The sequence below is a fragment of the Salvelinus fontinalis genome, chromosome 4 (genome assembly GCF_029448725.1).
Source record: "Salvelinus fontinalis isolate EN_2023a chromosome 4, ASM2944872v1, whole genome shotgun sequence".
NCBI lineage: Eukaryota > Metazoa > Chordata > Actinopteri > Salmoniformes > Salmonidae > Salvelinus > Salvelinus fontinalis.
In genome coordinates this window covers 24,044,666-24,059,726 of record NC_074668.1, presented here as the reverse complement: position 1 = coordinate 24,059,726, position 15,061 = coordinate 24,044,666, and the positions used below count along the sequence as shown (strand labels likewise).

Here is a 15,061-nt window from a genome sequence, read left to right as displayed (position 1 = left end):
CCCATCCTCTCTTACCTTCCCATGTATCCATTTCATGCTTCTCCCAGTTTGCAGGGACGCCATTCATGCACAGATTCCGCTAAAGAAAAGCCACAGGGCATGGGAGCCTCATGACTCTTGTCCTTCTCTCTCTCTGTCTCTGTCTCTCTGACAAACAACCTCTTCCGTCTACAGACTGTCCTCTTTCTGAGCATAGACTCCTAAGCCAACACCACTGGTCACTTTACTGCCTGGTCACATGACCACATAGTTCAAGCCCTGGGGTCACAGCTTGGCTTGAGGTCCAATGATGGTTAGGGGTTATCTGAGTGGAACTGATGGTCCTATTTTCTCTGCTGTTGAACAATGCCAAATGCCAAATTAGCCTCCCCTCCCTCTGCCTCTGGCACTTTCCACAGAGGACCAAAGTGCACGTCCAAGCATAAACACAGGTTCAAGCTGACAACACACACTGACATTAACTAATCAAGTCATTTTGTCAATAGAAGGCAAATAGAGTTAACCAAGGTGTCAGTGCTAGGTAGCACACCAGGAACAGTGCACTGGAAAAAAACAAAGCCTCTAGATAATGCTTAACAAGTGTAAGATATTAATGATAATTATGTGTTCCTGCAGGTGATCACAATAATGATCCACCATTTATTGTCACAAAATGAACCCACAAAGCAACATTACAACATACAGCCAATCAAACAGTTCACCAATTAATTGGTTGGTATAGTGAACTGCCATAACTAGTTCTAAGTGACATTTTTTTGTCTTTGTCTTTGTTTTTTTGCTTTACCATCCAATGGATTTTCCTCCTTCATCCCTCCAGTGTCCTCTCCAGGAAGCCATGTTATGAAGTGTCCAGTTCTGAACCAGTGGACCACGTACTCTACTGTTACCCTGTTACCCAAATGATTCTCGACCCTGTACCATCCTCTCCTGTGGACCTCACACTACCGGTCACCCTTGTCCTGTCCAGTCAGGTCTCAGCCCACCCTCCTGAGCTCCACCCTGCTAATAATGCAGCCACTTGTTCACTCCCCCACAGCCCCACAGGCTCACAACCCACAGCCCTCCCACAATGTCCATGCTAATGAACTACCTCAGTAAGTCACATATAAGAGGCTTAACACATTCAAATGCCATGGAGGATAGGGAGAAACTGATAGAGAGAAAGGCAGAATACAAGGACAGAGAAAATCAGATTTTATCAAGTGTAGGTGGGGTGGATAGTGACCATTGTTCATAGTGGTAGTAGTACTAGTATCAGTAATAGTATTAGTAAAATAGCAGATTGATGATCCATCAACCAACCTGCTCTAGTAGTGTAGTAGCCGGAGACAAGTCTCGCCCTCTCCCAGATTACAGTAATGTCAAGGTATTTGAGGTAATATATACATGTAGCTAGAGTTATTAAAGTGACTATGCATATATAATAATAGAGAGTAGCACCAGCATAGAAGAAGGTGGGGGGTTGTGGGGGCAATCCAAATAGTCCGGGTTTCCATTTGATTAGCTGTTCAGGAGTCTTATGGCTTGGGGGTAGAAGCTGTTTAGAAGCCTCTAGGACCTAGACTTGGTGCTCCGGTACCGCTTGCTGTGCCGTAGCAGAGAGAACAGTCTATGACTAGGGTGGTTGGAGTCTTTGACAATTTTTAGGGCCTTCCTCTGACACCGCCTGGTATAGAGGTCCTGGATGACAGGAAGCTTGGCCCTGGTGATGTACTGGGCCGCACACACTACCCTCTGTAGTGCCTTGCGGTCGGAGGCTGAGCAGTTGCCATACAAGGCAGTGATGCAACATGTCAGGATGCTCTCGATGGTGCAGCTGTAAAATCTTTTGAGGATCTGAGGACCCACGCCAAATCTTTTCGGTCTCCTGAGGGGGAATAGGTTTTGTCGTGCCCTCTTCACGACTGTTTTGGTGTGCTTGGACCATGTTAGTTTGTTGGTGATGTGGACGCCAAGGAACTTGAAGGTCTCAATCTGCTCCACTACAGCCCCGTCGATGAGAATGGGGGCGTGCTCGGTCCTCCTCTTCCTGTAATCCACGATCAACTCCTTTGTCTTGATCACGTTGAGGGAGAGGTTGTTGTCCTTGCACCACATGGTCAGGTCTCTGACCTCCTCCCTATAGGCTGTCTCATTGTTGTCGGTGATCAGGCCTACCACTGTTGTGTCATCAACAAACTTAATGATGGTGTTAGAGTCATGCCGGGCCATGCAGTCATGAGTGAACAGGGAATATATGAGGGGACTGAGCACGCACTCCTGAGGGGCCCCCATGTTGAGGATCAGCGTGGCGGATTTGTTGTTACCTACCCTTGCCACCTGGGGGCGGCCCATCAGGAAGTTCAGGATCCAGTTGCAGGGGGAGGTATTTAGTCCCAGCGTCCTCAGCTTCATAATGAGCTTTGAGGGCACTATGTGTTGAATGCTGAGCTGTAGTCAATGAATAGCATTCTCACATAGGTGTTCCTTTTGTCCAGGTGTGAAAGGGCAGTGTGGAGTGCAATAGAGATTGCATCATCTGTGGATCTGTTGGTGCGGTATGTAAATTGGAGTGGGTCCAGGGTTTCTGGGATGATGGTGTTGATGTGAACCATGACCAGCCTTTCAAAGCGTTTCATGTTTACAGACGTGAGTGCTACGGGTCTGTAGTCATTTAGGCAGGTTACTTTAGTGTTCTTGGACATAGGGACATGGTGGTCTGCTTGAAACATGTTGGTATTACAGACTGGATGGATTGTGGGTTTACTAATGCGTTAGTTGTATTGTGTGGACTATAACATTAATATGGTGACAATGGTGTAGGCTGTGTAGCGGTTAGCAGTTATGGTAAGAAGGTTTGGCTTGGAGAGGTTTTTGCGCCTGGTCATAGACAGCTGTTGTGAATCGACAAGTGAAGGGAAAAGATGAGAGGATGAGAGTGCATAGATGCGAGAAAGAATTATACAGCAAGCAAAGTGATGATGCTGTGTGGCTGCTATGAAATTCAACTGTCTATGTGGGTGATCAGGGTTGTATTCATTCCGATGATTCTGTTGAAAAAGTTTCATAAACAGAAGCAAATGGAACGAAACGGGAGGAACCTACCGGAATTTGTTTACTGGCAAAATTGAAGGTTTTGCAAATGTTTGGACTAATGATTACACCCCAGATCAGCTAGATGCAGGCAAGAGTGTGCAAGGCGGTATTGAATGTGTCACTGTCTGTCACCTTGATTACTCCAATTTCTCTCTCGACCTGTGCACCTACGTTATAAACTTTCATTTGTAGGCTATGTTGTAGCAACCTCATAATGAGTATATGTCACGTTCTGACCTTAGTTCCTTTTTTATGTCTTTATTTTAGTTTGGTCAGGGCGTGAGTTGGGGTGGGCATTCTATTTTGTTATTCTATGTTTTGTTCTGTGTGTTATATTTCTATGTGTTTGGCCTAGTATGGTTCTCAATCAGAGGCAGGTGTCGATCGTTGTCTCTGATTGAGAATCATACTTAGGTAGCCTGTTTTCCCACTATGGGTAGTTAATTTCTGTGTCAATGTTTCACCATACAGAACTGTTTCGGTTGTTCGTGTTTTTGTTCTGTGTTCATTTGATTTATTAAAAATCTATTATGGACACCACGCTGCACATTGGTCCGATATTTCCTACTCCTCCTCAGACGAAAAGGAGTACCGTTACAGTATAGGGCAAATTCAAGAATCATGTAGTAACCTAAACCTATCGATGTTACATTGAGCTGGGTGAATAATATGAATGACAGTCATCCAATATACTGTAATAGAAATGCTCATAAAAATCCCTCTCCCTAATATTGAACAGCACCGACCACCACTGGTTAATATGCACTAATCACAACACAACTCATATTCAGTAAAATGGTGGTTGTTTGTGTTATTGCACTATTATTTCATATGATAGAAAAACAGACAGTGCACCATTCTACACTTTTTATAAGATAAGCATGGGACAGACAGATGCCATATGTTTTTGGCAAGTCTGTACGTCTGAAGGAAATGTCATGTTTTGAAGGGCATAACCTCAGTTTGTCGACGCTAATAGGAAACCAAGCCTGATGATGAGGATTGGGGAGCTCGGCCATGGGAACTGGCCGTATGTCACCCTTGACCTCGGCACCTTCATCCCCCCCATGCACATGGCGAAGATAAACAGCAAAATCAGCCATTTTGCCTTTAACCTTGAAGTCACAGCAGACGATGGTGCCTAAAATGACATTGGTTAGTTATCAGGGTGATGTGGAGAGGCATCATGTTCTACAACAAGCCCTGAGGCCCAGGTCAGGTCAGGTAGAGGCTACCCCTAAATGTCTCATGGATGTCACAGGCCTTGTGTAGTTGGTCATGTAAATCCCAAACAATCCCGCTCTATCTGGTTAAACACTGAAGGAGGTTATAAACAGTGAGATCTACAAACTCCACAAACCTGTTGGATGCATTTGCTGTTTGTTTTGGTTGTGTTTCAGATTATTTTGTGCCCAATAGAACTGAATGGTAAATAATGTATTGTGTCATTTTGGAGTCCCTTTTATTGTAAATAAGAATATACTATGTTTCTAAACAATTCTACATTAATGTGGCTCTTACCATGGTTATGGATAATCCTGAATGAATTGTGAGTAATGATGAGTGAGAAAGTTACAGACGCACCAATATCATAGCCCCAAGACATGCAAACCTCTCACCATTACAATAACAGGGAAGGTTAGCATGTCTTGGGGGTATGATGTTGGTGCGTCTGTAACTTTCTCACTCATCATTATTCACGATTCATTCAGGATTACGGATTATCCATAATCATGGTAGTATCCACATTAATGTAGAAGTGTTTAGAAGCAGTCTATTCTTGGTCCTTTGTAGCTCATTTGGTAGAGCATGGCGCTTATATCACCAGGGTAGTGGGTTCAATTCCCAGGACCACCCATATGTAAAATGTATGCATGCATGACTGAAAATTATTTGGATAAAAGCATCTGCTAAATTATATTATTATGAAAATAAATAACCATATTTCTCCAAAAAATATTACACGTTTCGGCGAATAGAAATTGGCAAAAGTCAAATCAAGGAGAGAAATTATTTGAAAATGAAACTTGATCTAAGAAGATGAATACAAATAACCATAAGAAATATAGGAGATACATGTATAAATTTGGGGGTGATACCACCAAACAAAGACCAGGACACAACAATAGTGATCATGTAAAGTTGTTTACAGAAATGTTCATATAAACCAAAGAGTTTATTGTTAGTTTTTTTTGCATTTCCCTAAACGTTAAAAAGGGATGTATTTTGTTTATTGCTTCCCCCCCCCCCGCCCCCTTGCCTTCCTAAGCAGTGTCATACAGCAGAATTAAGACATTAATTGTGATGGTCAGTAAGGGTAGGGGTGTGACTCCCAAAGATTAGATTTACAATGAACCACAATATGTTCCCAAGATGCTTTAGCTTTTTGGGACACTGATGACATAGATCAATGAGCCTGATTTCGCCCTGCACTTCCAGAGGGTATTTCAAACTGAACTGAACTGGCCAGTGTCAACACTAACAAACATTAAAAACACTGATACCTAAAACAGAGCATCTTTAGAATACATTCATCATCCATTTAACAAGACTTACACTAATATCTTTAATATATTCTGTTTCATCCCAAGCAAAATATCAAATCAATCATAGAACACATGGCCTTCTACAGAACAGAACTTTGTGAATTTAAAAACTACTGCCAACAAAACTCTCTCTGTTTCGACCAGTAAAGACAACCATTTGGTGTCATACAAGTAATGGATGAAGATACACTACCCCTAACGTCCTAGCCAGCTGGGCCCTTACAGAACATACAGTAGAAGAAGGCTTGTCTCGTAGACACACACACACACACACACACACACACACACACACACACACACACACACACACACACACACACACACACACACACACACACACACACACACACACACACACACACACACAACACACAATACACAACACACAACACACACACACACACACATTCCACAGTGTCCAGCTGGCAGTAATTCAAGGGTGGTGAAATGCACACATTATTTATCAGTGTAATTCCAGCTAACGCAAGTTAAGTGGTAACACACTGGCTTTAGGAACTCTGCAATACTAAAGAGTATTGAGTGAGAGACATTCATATCCTGTTACAGTAACTAACACAGGAAAATCCATATGCCTATAGCTATATGGAGATAGTTCTGTAAAAACATAAATGGCTAGTGCGAGTGCCTATTAAATAACCTGGGAAACAAAATCAGTATTTGGGTGGCAACCCTAAACACAGTAAAAACAACAACAACATGATGCCATATTACGTAAGCAGAGGAGAAGAGGGAAGGGCCATTTAGCGCTGCAGGGGACCCAACACATGATGTTATATTACACAAGCAGAGGAGAAGAAGGAAGGGCCATTTAGCGCTGCAGGGGACCCAACACATGATGTTATATTACACAAGCAGAGGAGAAGAAGGAAGGACCATTTAGCGCTGCAGGGGACCCAACACATGATGTTATATTACACAAGCAGAGGAGAAGAAGGAAGGGCCATTTAGCGCTGCAGGGGACCCAACACATGATGTTATATTACACAAGCAGAGGAGAAGAAGGAAGGACCATTTAGCGCTGCAGGGGACCCAACACATGATGTTATATTACACAAGCAGAGGAGAAGAAGGAAGGACCATTTAGCGCTGCAGGGGACCCAACACATGATGTTATATTACACAAGCAGAGGAGAAGAAGGAAGGGCCATTTAGCGCTGCAGGGGACCCAACACATGATGTTATATTACACAAGCAGAGGAGAAGAAGGAAGGACCATTTAGCGCTGCAGGGGACCCAACACATGATGTTATATTACACAAGCAGAGGAGAAGAAGGAAGGGCCATTTAGCGCTGCAGGGGACCCAACACATGATGTTATATTACACAAGCAGAGGAGAAGAAGGAAGGGCCATTTAGCGCTGCAGGGGACCCAACACATGATGTTGTATTACACAAGCAGAGGAGAAGAAGGAAGGGCCATTTAGCGCTGCAGGGGACCCAACACATGATGTTATATTACACAAGCAGAGGAGAAGCGGGAAGGGCCATTTAGCACTGCAGGGGACCCAACACATGATGTTATATTACACAAGCAGAGGAGAAGAGGGAAGGGCCATTTAGCGCTGCAGGGGACCCAACACATGATGTTATATTACACAAGCAGAGGAGAAGAGGGAAGGGCCATTTAGCGCTGCAGGGGACCCAACACATGATGATATATTACACAAGCAGAGGAGAAGAGGGAAGGGCCATTTAGCGCTGCAGGGGACCCAACACATGATGTTATAGTAAGTAAGCAGAGGAAGAGAGGGAATGGCCATTTAGCGCTGCAGGGGACCCAACACATGATGTTATATTACACAAGCAGAGGAGAAGAGGGAAGGGCCATTTAGCGCTGCAGGGAACCCAACACATGATGTCATATTACACAAGCAGAGGAGAAGAGGGAAGGGCCATTTAGCGTTGCAGGGAACCCAACACATGATGTCATATTGCGTAAGCAGAGGAAGAGAGGGAGGGCCATTTAGCGCTGCAGGGAACCCAACACATGATGTCATATTACGTAAGCAGAGGAAGAGAGGGAGGGCCATTTAGCGCTGCAGGGAACCCAACACATGATGTCATATTACGTAAGCAGAGGAGAAGAAGGAAGGGCCATTTAGCGCTGCGGGGAAACCACCGCATGATGTCATATTATGTAAGCAGAGGAGAAGAGGGAAGGGCCATTTAGATCTGCAGGGAACCCAACACATGATGTCATATTACGTAAGCAGAGGAAGAGAGGGTAGGGCCCTTTAGCACTGCGGGGAAACCAACACGGGGGTTGGTCCTTACAGCCTCAACATGACCAGACTTCAGAGGATTCACCAGCAGAGGGAGACAACAGAAACTAGTGAGCCATCTCAGGTCCACTCACTCACTCAGTGGACCAAGAGACAGATAACTCCAACGTGAACCAACTCGCTCTTATACAAACACCACCATTATACAATCTCTTCCACCTATGATCACCTACAGCAGACAGGTATACCGTGCTAGAGAGACAGAACCTATGATCACCTACAGCAGACATGTATACCGTGCTAGAGAGACAGAACCTATGATCACCTACAGCAGACATGTATACCGTGCTAGAGAGACAGAACCTATGATCACCTACAGCAGACATGTATACATTGCTAGAGAGACAGAACCTATGATCACCTACAGCAGACATGTATACATTGCTAGAGAGACAGAACCTATGATCACCTACAGCAGACAGGTATACCGTGCTAGAGAGAGAGATGATGACAGGGAATGAGCCCAGCTCACAGACACAGTGTTTGAGGGTTTTAGTCTGGCTTTTACCATAAGCCTTGGATCAAACAACACACACTGCTTATTTCAGAGAGGAGCATTGCTGTCTCTATTATAGGGAATCACTATAATAGTATCACTAGTATAAAATAATATCACCTCACTAAATGTGTGGTTTTGGAGGTTTATGATTGGTAAAACTATATGGAAAGCTATTGTCTTCCCCATGATGTGATAAACAATTTTCTGATGGTTCAATTTCTATATGATAAACCAGGCTGGACTAGTATTGATCCTTACCTACACCACATTCAGTAGGGTTAGGCCTACAACACAGTGTTCTATAAATAAAGCAAGGCCCCCCACTCAAACCACTAAAAGACAGAGATAGTCACTGTTGTCGCTGAGAATCTTCCTGCGCCGCACATCAAGTGTCTGGGCTGTCTGGAGTTCAGGAGCAGAGGGGTTTGTGTGTTTTTAAGGATGAGACATCAAGACGTTGTTTTCTTCTCTCAGCCAACATGATAATGACAGGTTTCACAGACAGAAGGGTGCAGATCTCTGTCTGCTACTCCTCCTCCAAAAGGAGTCTGCTGTGGACTGTGGTCCTGGAGCCTGCCAAATTACAGTGTGATCCTCCCTCGCTTCCCTGTCTCTCTCCTCTCCTTCTATCTGTTTTGCTCGCTTTCCTGTCCCTCTTCTCTCTCTGTCTATCCTTCACTCACCTTCCATCACGTCTCTTTTCTCTCACTCGGTCTCTCCCTCACTTGCCATGTCTATTTTCTCTGTCTCTATAATCTTCATTAGCATTAGGAAGCTGTTTGCCCCTCTATTCTCAATCTGTCTATCCCTCACCCATAGTTCTTTCCACTTTTTCTCCATCTTCAGTTTTCAGCCCTACGTGTATTCCCAGCATTCTATGAATGACCATGTTCACCTCAGTTAGAAAGCTCCTAAACTGAACCCACCTGGGGACTTATCATAGGAATCCTCTTAGAGGCTCAATTCCAGAATGACCAGCTAGTATTCAATTTGGCCTTAGCTAAATCACACATACTAGCCATACTGGATTTGCTTGACTGTGTGATAAAATGTCAGAGTTGAAGTGTCTCAGAGCATTTCAAACGTGCCTGTTAAGACAGCATGCATTCAGGTTACATTCCAGTCTACTTTTCATGTGTCTTCATGATAACATCTATAGAGCCCATATGACATTCTTTGTGGTGGTGAACAGTGGTGGTTCCTACAGTATCTAGTTCATTCCTGCTCCCTCCCCCTCTCTAGCTTATGCTCTCTCTTCCCCCATCTTGCTCATCCTTGCTTTCTCCATATCTAGCTCATTCCCTCTTTCCTTGTCTCCCTCATCCAACACTTCCCCAATGTACTTTCCTCCCTTCCCCTTCTCCATCCATCCATACCTCCTCTACCTCTTCTCACACCCCCTCTCCTCTCTCTCGTTCTCCTCTCGCTCTCCTCCTTTTCCGTCCAGCCCTCCTCTTCTTGCTCCAGAACTGTCAGATGGCATTAATTCCTTTCACGCTCATCGCCTGTAAGAATAACAGCCGTGAACCTCGCCGAACAGCACCATTCTCCTGCTCCAGTTAGCTTTACACTCAGACCAGCCTGCCTGCCTTGAAAATACCAACATTATTCATGTTGTGGCCCTTACTTACACAACATACCCCACTAAAGGGCAAAGTTAAGCTGACGCGAATCTTAGTGGAAGAGGTCATGTTCTTGATGTAAAAATAAATAACCAAATGTATATTGTATAATCAGGCCCTGCACCTTCATTATTAGCTTATGTCACCAACTGTAGCATGGACCTTCAACTAAAGTAAAGCAAATATTGTAAGAAAAAATGAGCCATACAGATGTAAAATCTTAATTTGACAGTTGTTTTGAAAAACAATTCTGCAGCAGGAGGATTAGATAATTATATATTTTTTTTTTAATACTTCAAACTATCTAACAATAAATGCATTTTGATAGGCTACAGTAGGCTATAGTTAAGATATACTTACTCTATAAGATATACTTATAGACCAAATCACGAGGCTCATTCGAATTTCCTGCGCCGCAAGAAAATTCTCAGCGACAACAGTGATCAAATTAACATCATATACCTGTATATTTACTATTATGACAGAGATATTAAGCAAAATGTTGAAGTAACTCTTGAAAGCTCCAAGCATAGCATTGTATTCATGTTTCGTCCTATGAAGCCAACAGAGTGAACATATTAAAGGGTATAAAAGATGCACTATACAGTGCCTTCGAAAAGTATTCAGACCCCTTGATCTTTCCCAAACTTTTTACGTTACAGCCTTACTCTAAAATGGATTAAAAAAATACAAAAAACTCAGCGATCTACACACAACAGCCCATAATGACAAAGCAAAAACAGGTTATTAGAAATTATTCCAAATGTATTTCATATAAAAAACAGAAATACCTTATTTACATAAGTATTCAGACCATTTGCTATGAGAATCGAAGTTGAGCTCAGGTGCATCCTGTTTCTATTGATCATCCTTGATATGTTTCTACAACTTGATTGGAGTCTACCTGTGGTAAATTCAATTGATTGGACATGATTTGGAAAGACATTCACCTGTTTACAGTATATAATGTCCCACAGTTGACAGTGCATGTGAGAGCAAAAACCAGGCAATGAGGTAGGAGGAATTGTCCGCAGAGCTTCGAGACAGGATTGTGTTGAGGCACAGATCTGGGGAAGGGTACCAAAAAATGACTGCTACACAGCCCCCAGCAGTGCCCTAGACACCATATGTGAATTGATCGCCCCCCATCTATCTTCAGAGTTCGTTCTGTTAGGTGACCTAAACTGGGACATGCTTAACACCCTGGCCGTCCTACAATCTAAGATAGATGCCCTCAATCTCACACAAATTATCAAGGAACCTACCAGGTACAACCCTAAATCCGTAACCATGGGCACCCTCTTAGATATCATCCTGACCAATTTGCACTCTAAATACACCTCTGCTGTCTTCAACCAGGATCTCAGCGATCACTGCCTCATTGCCTGCATCCGTAATGGGTCCGCGGTCAAACGATCACCCCTCATCACTGTCAAATGCTCCCTAAAACACTTCAGCGAGCAGACCTTTCTAATCGACCTGGCCCGGGTATCCTGGAAGGATATTGACCTCATCCCGTCAGTCGAGGATGCCTGGTCGTTCTTTAAAAGTCATTTCCTCACCATCTTAAATAAGCATGCCCCATTCAAAAAATGTAGAACTAAGAACAGATATAGCCCTTGGTTCACCCCAGACTTGACTGCCCTTGACCAGCACAAAAACATCCTGTGGCGTTCTGCATTAGCATCGAATAGCCCCTGCGATACGCAACTTTTTAGGGAAGTCAGGAACCAATATACTCAGTCAGTTAGGAAAGCTTGGCTAGCTTTTTCAAACAGAAATTTGCTTCCTGTAGCACTATCACTACCGCCAATCTCAGCTCACTGGTTACCATAGCAACACATTTACCCATAGCACGCGCTCCAGCAGGTATATTGCACTGGTCATGCCTAAAGGCAACACTTCCTTTGGCTGCCTTTCCTTCCAGTTCTCTGCTGCCAATGACTGGAACGAATTGCAAAAGTCTCTGAAGCTGGAGTTTTATATCTCCCTCTCTAACTTTAAGCATCAGCTGTCAGAGCAGCTTACCGATCACTGTACCTGTACACAGCCAATCTGTAAATAACATACACAACTACCTCATCCCCATATTATAACTTACCATCGTGACCTTTGCACCCCAGTATCTCTACTTGCACATCATCATCTGCACATCTATCACTCCAGTATTAATGCTAGATTGTAATTATTTTGCATATATGGCCTAATATTGCCTACCTCCCTACTCTTCTACATTTGTGCACACTGTATATATATTTTTCAAATTTTATTTTCTATTGTGTTATTGACTGTACGTTTATTTGTAACTCTGTGTTGTTGTTTTTGTCACACTGCTTTGCTTTATCTTGGCCAGGTTGCAGTTGTAAATGAAAACTTGTTCTCAACTTGCCTACATGGTTAAATAAAGGTGATTTTATTTTTTATTTTATTGAAGGCCCCCAAGAACAGAGTGGCCTCCGTCATTGTTAAATGGAAGAAGTTTGGAACCACCAAGCCTCTTCCTAGAACTGGCCGCCCGGCCAAACTGAGCAATCGGGGGAGAAGGGCCTTGGTCAGAGAGGTGACCAAAAACCTGATGGTCACTCTGAACGAGCTCCAGAGTCCCTCTGTGGGGATGGTAGAATCTTCCAGAAGGAGAACCATCTCTGCAGCACTCCACCAATCAGGCCTTTATTGTAGAGTGGCCAGATGGAAGCCACTCCTCAGTAAAAGGCACATGACAGCCCTCTTGGAGTTTGCCAAAAGGCACCTAAAGACTCTCAAACTATGAGAAACAAGATTCTCTGGTCAGATGAAACCAAGATTGAACTCTTTGGCCTGAATGCCAAGCGTCACATCTGGAGGAAACCTGGCACCATCCCTACGGTAAAGCATGGTGGTGGCAGCATCATGCTGTTGGGATACATGATGTTGGGATACTAGTCAGGATCGAGGCAACGATGAACGGAGCAAAGTACAAAAATATCCTTGGTGAAAACCTGCTCCAGAGCGCTCAGGACCTTCATCTTCCAACAGGACAATGGCCCTTAGCACACAGTCAAGACAATGAAGGAGTGGCTTCGGGACAACTCTCTGAATGTCCATGAGTGGCCCAACCAGAGCCTGGACATGAACCCGATCTAACATTTCTGAAGAGACCTGAAAATAGCTTTGCAGCAACGCTCCCAATCCAACCGGACAGAGCTTGAGAGGATCTGCAGAGAAGAATTGGAGAAACTCCCCAAAAACAGGTGTGCCAAGCTTGTAGCGTCATACCCAAGAAAACTCGAGGCTGTAATCGCTGCCAAAGGTGCTTCAACAAAGTACTGAGTAAAGGGTCTGAATACTTATGTAAATGTGATATTTCTGTTTTTTTGTTTTATTCATTATGGGGTATTGTGTGTAGATCGATGAGGGGAAAAACTATTGAATCAATTTTAGAATAAGGCTGTAACCTAACAAAGTGTGGAAAAAGTCAAAGGGTCTGAATACTTTCCGAAGGCAAGTGAATGTGAATGTGCAAGTAGAGATACTGAGGTGCAAAGGACCAAAAAAATAAATAACAATCTGGGAATGAGGTAGTTGGGTGGGCTATTTACAGATGGGCTATGTACAGGTACAATGATTGGTAAGCTGCTCTGACAGCTGATGCTTAAATTAATTACAAAGTATTTACCACTTTGACATTTTAGACTTGATTTAGCCTTACGGAAAATGTATCAAACCCCTACAAAAATACCAGTTAATTATTATAATAATAAAAATGTCCTGTTGGTGTAGGATTATTTTCCTGCTGTAGCAAACTGGCTCAAATTAAGATCCTACATCTGTATAGCAGGATTCTGATTACGTTGCAGTCAGTGTTGTAGTACTCGAGACCTGTCACGGTCTCGGACAACATATTGAGTGTCTGAGTCTTGTCTCGGTGTCAGATACATTTGTACTCGGTCTTGACTCGGTCTCAGAAGGTGAGGACTCGTAAAAAAAGCTGCACGAGAGCATGACAGCTTTTGGTATCACATAGCCTATGTACATTATTGAAGGAATCCTGCATGCCTGCGACTCGTGTGATGACAGTTTTGTACCATAGGGAGGATCCAAACCAATGGCAGTGTAATTACACGTTTGACAAGCAATTCCAAACAAATAAGCAAAACTCTGAGTGGAGAATAGTTTCTCATCACTCAGTCCTTCCTTCCCAAACCTGGCGTAGAGGGCTTAGACTAATCACAGCAGATTAGTTGGAGCTCTGATGGATGCTGAGCTGGCCTGTTAATCAACCCTTGTGATGATAACCATAAATCTTCAAAAAATTATTCTAATATTATTAGCAATATATTTTTACAATCACAGTTAGATGGAATGATCACAGTAGGTCAATATCTTCCAGAATAACAGTTTTGCCTCGTTGACATCTCTTCGCCTCTGTTCCATCAATGTCACAGTAATTCCGCAGTGTTAATACAGTATATATAAGCTCTGCATACTAAGTGAGCGAGGGGTAGGCGGTACATGAGCGATGTAGCGTTGCTGTGATCTCCAGACAGCCCTGTGATTTAGCTGTAAAATGACAGAGCTGCTGCCTCTCGTTGGGCTACAGTTGTGGAGCTAATGACATGCTGTGCCAGGCTAGCGTGACTATAAGCCCAGCCGGGGCAGACGGGAAGTGACAAGAACATAATTCTGTCATTACATCCTGGCTGGCTGGGTGAGACCTCTAATCAGGTGGGCAGGGATTCAGGCTTCATTCAAGCCAGGCTGGTCTGACTGGTTTCAGTCCCTCCAAACCCCTCTCGTCGGTGGTGGCACACACGATAGTGCATCCCTGACTGGGCCTGGAGACGGACGCTGAGTGGCTGACGTGGATGATGTCCCAGTCACATTGCTGTGTTCAGCACCTGGAAGGGAGGAATGTAAAAAGCCTCCATGCCTGGTTGGTGGTAGGCTATCCAAGAGTCTGTATCACTGTGATAATCACACAGCCTCATCTTTACAATCACATACCTACCTGTTTAAGTGAACTGACTGTTACACAAT

At 43.7% G+C, this 15,061-nt stretch overlaps 1 protein-coding gene across 1 annotated transcript in view; it reads right to left on the bottom strand.

Annotated features, from left to right (window-relative positions):
* Positions 1–15,061, bottom strand: part of LOC129853422 (nuclear receptor subfamily 6 group A member 1-A-like) — a 129,636-nt gene that overhangs the window by 33,377 nt on the left and 81,198 nt on the right. The gene's annotated exons all lie outside the window — the stretch shown is intronic.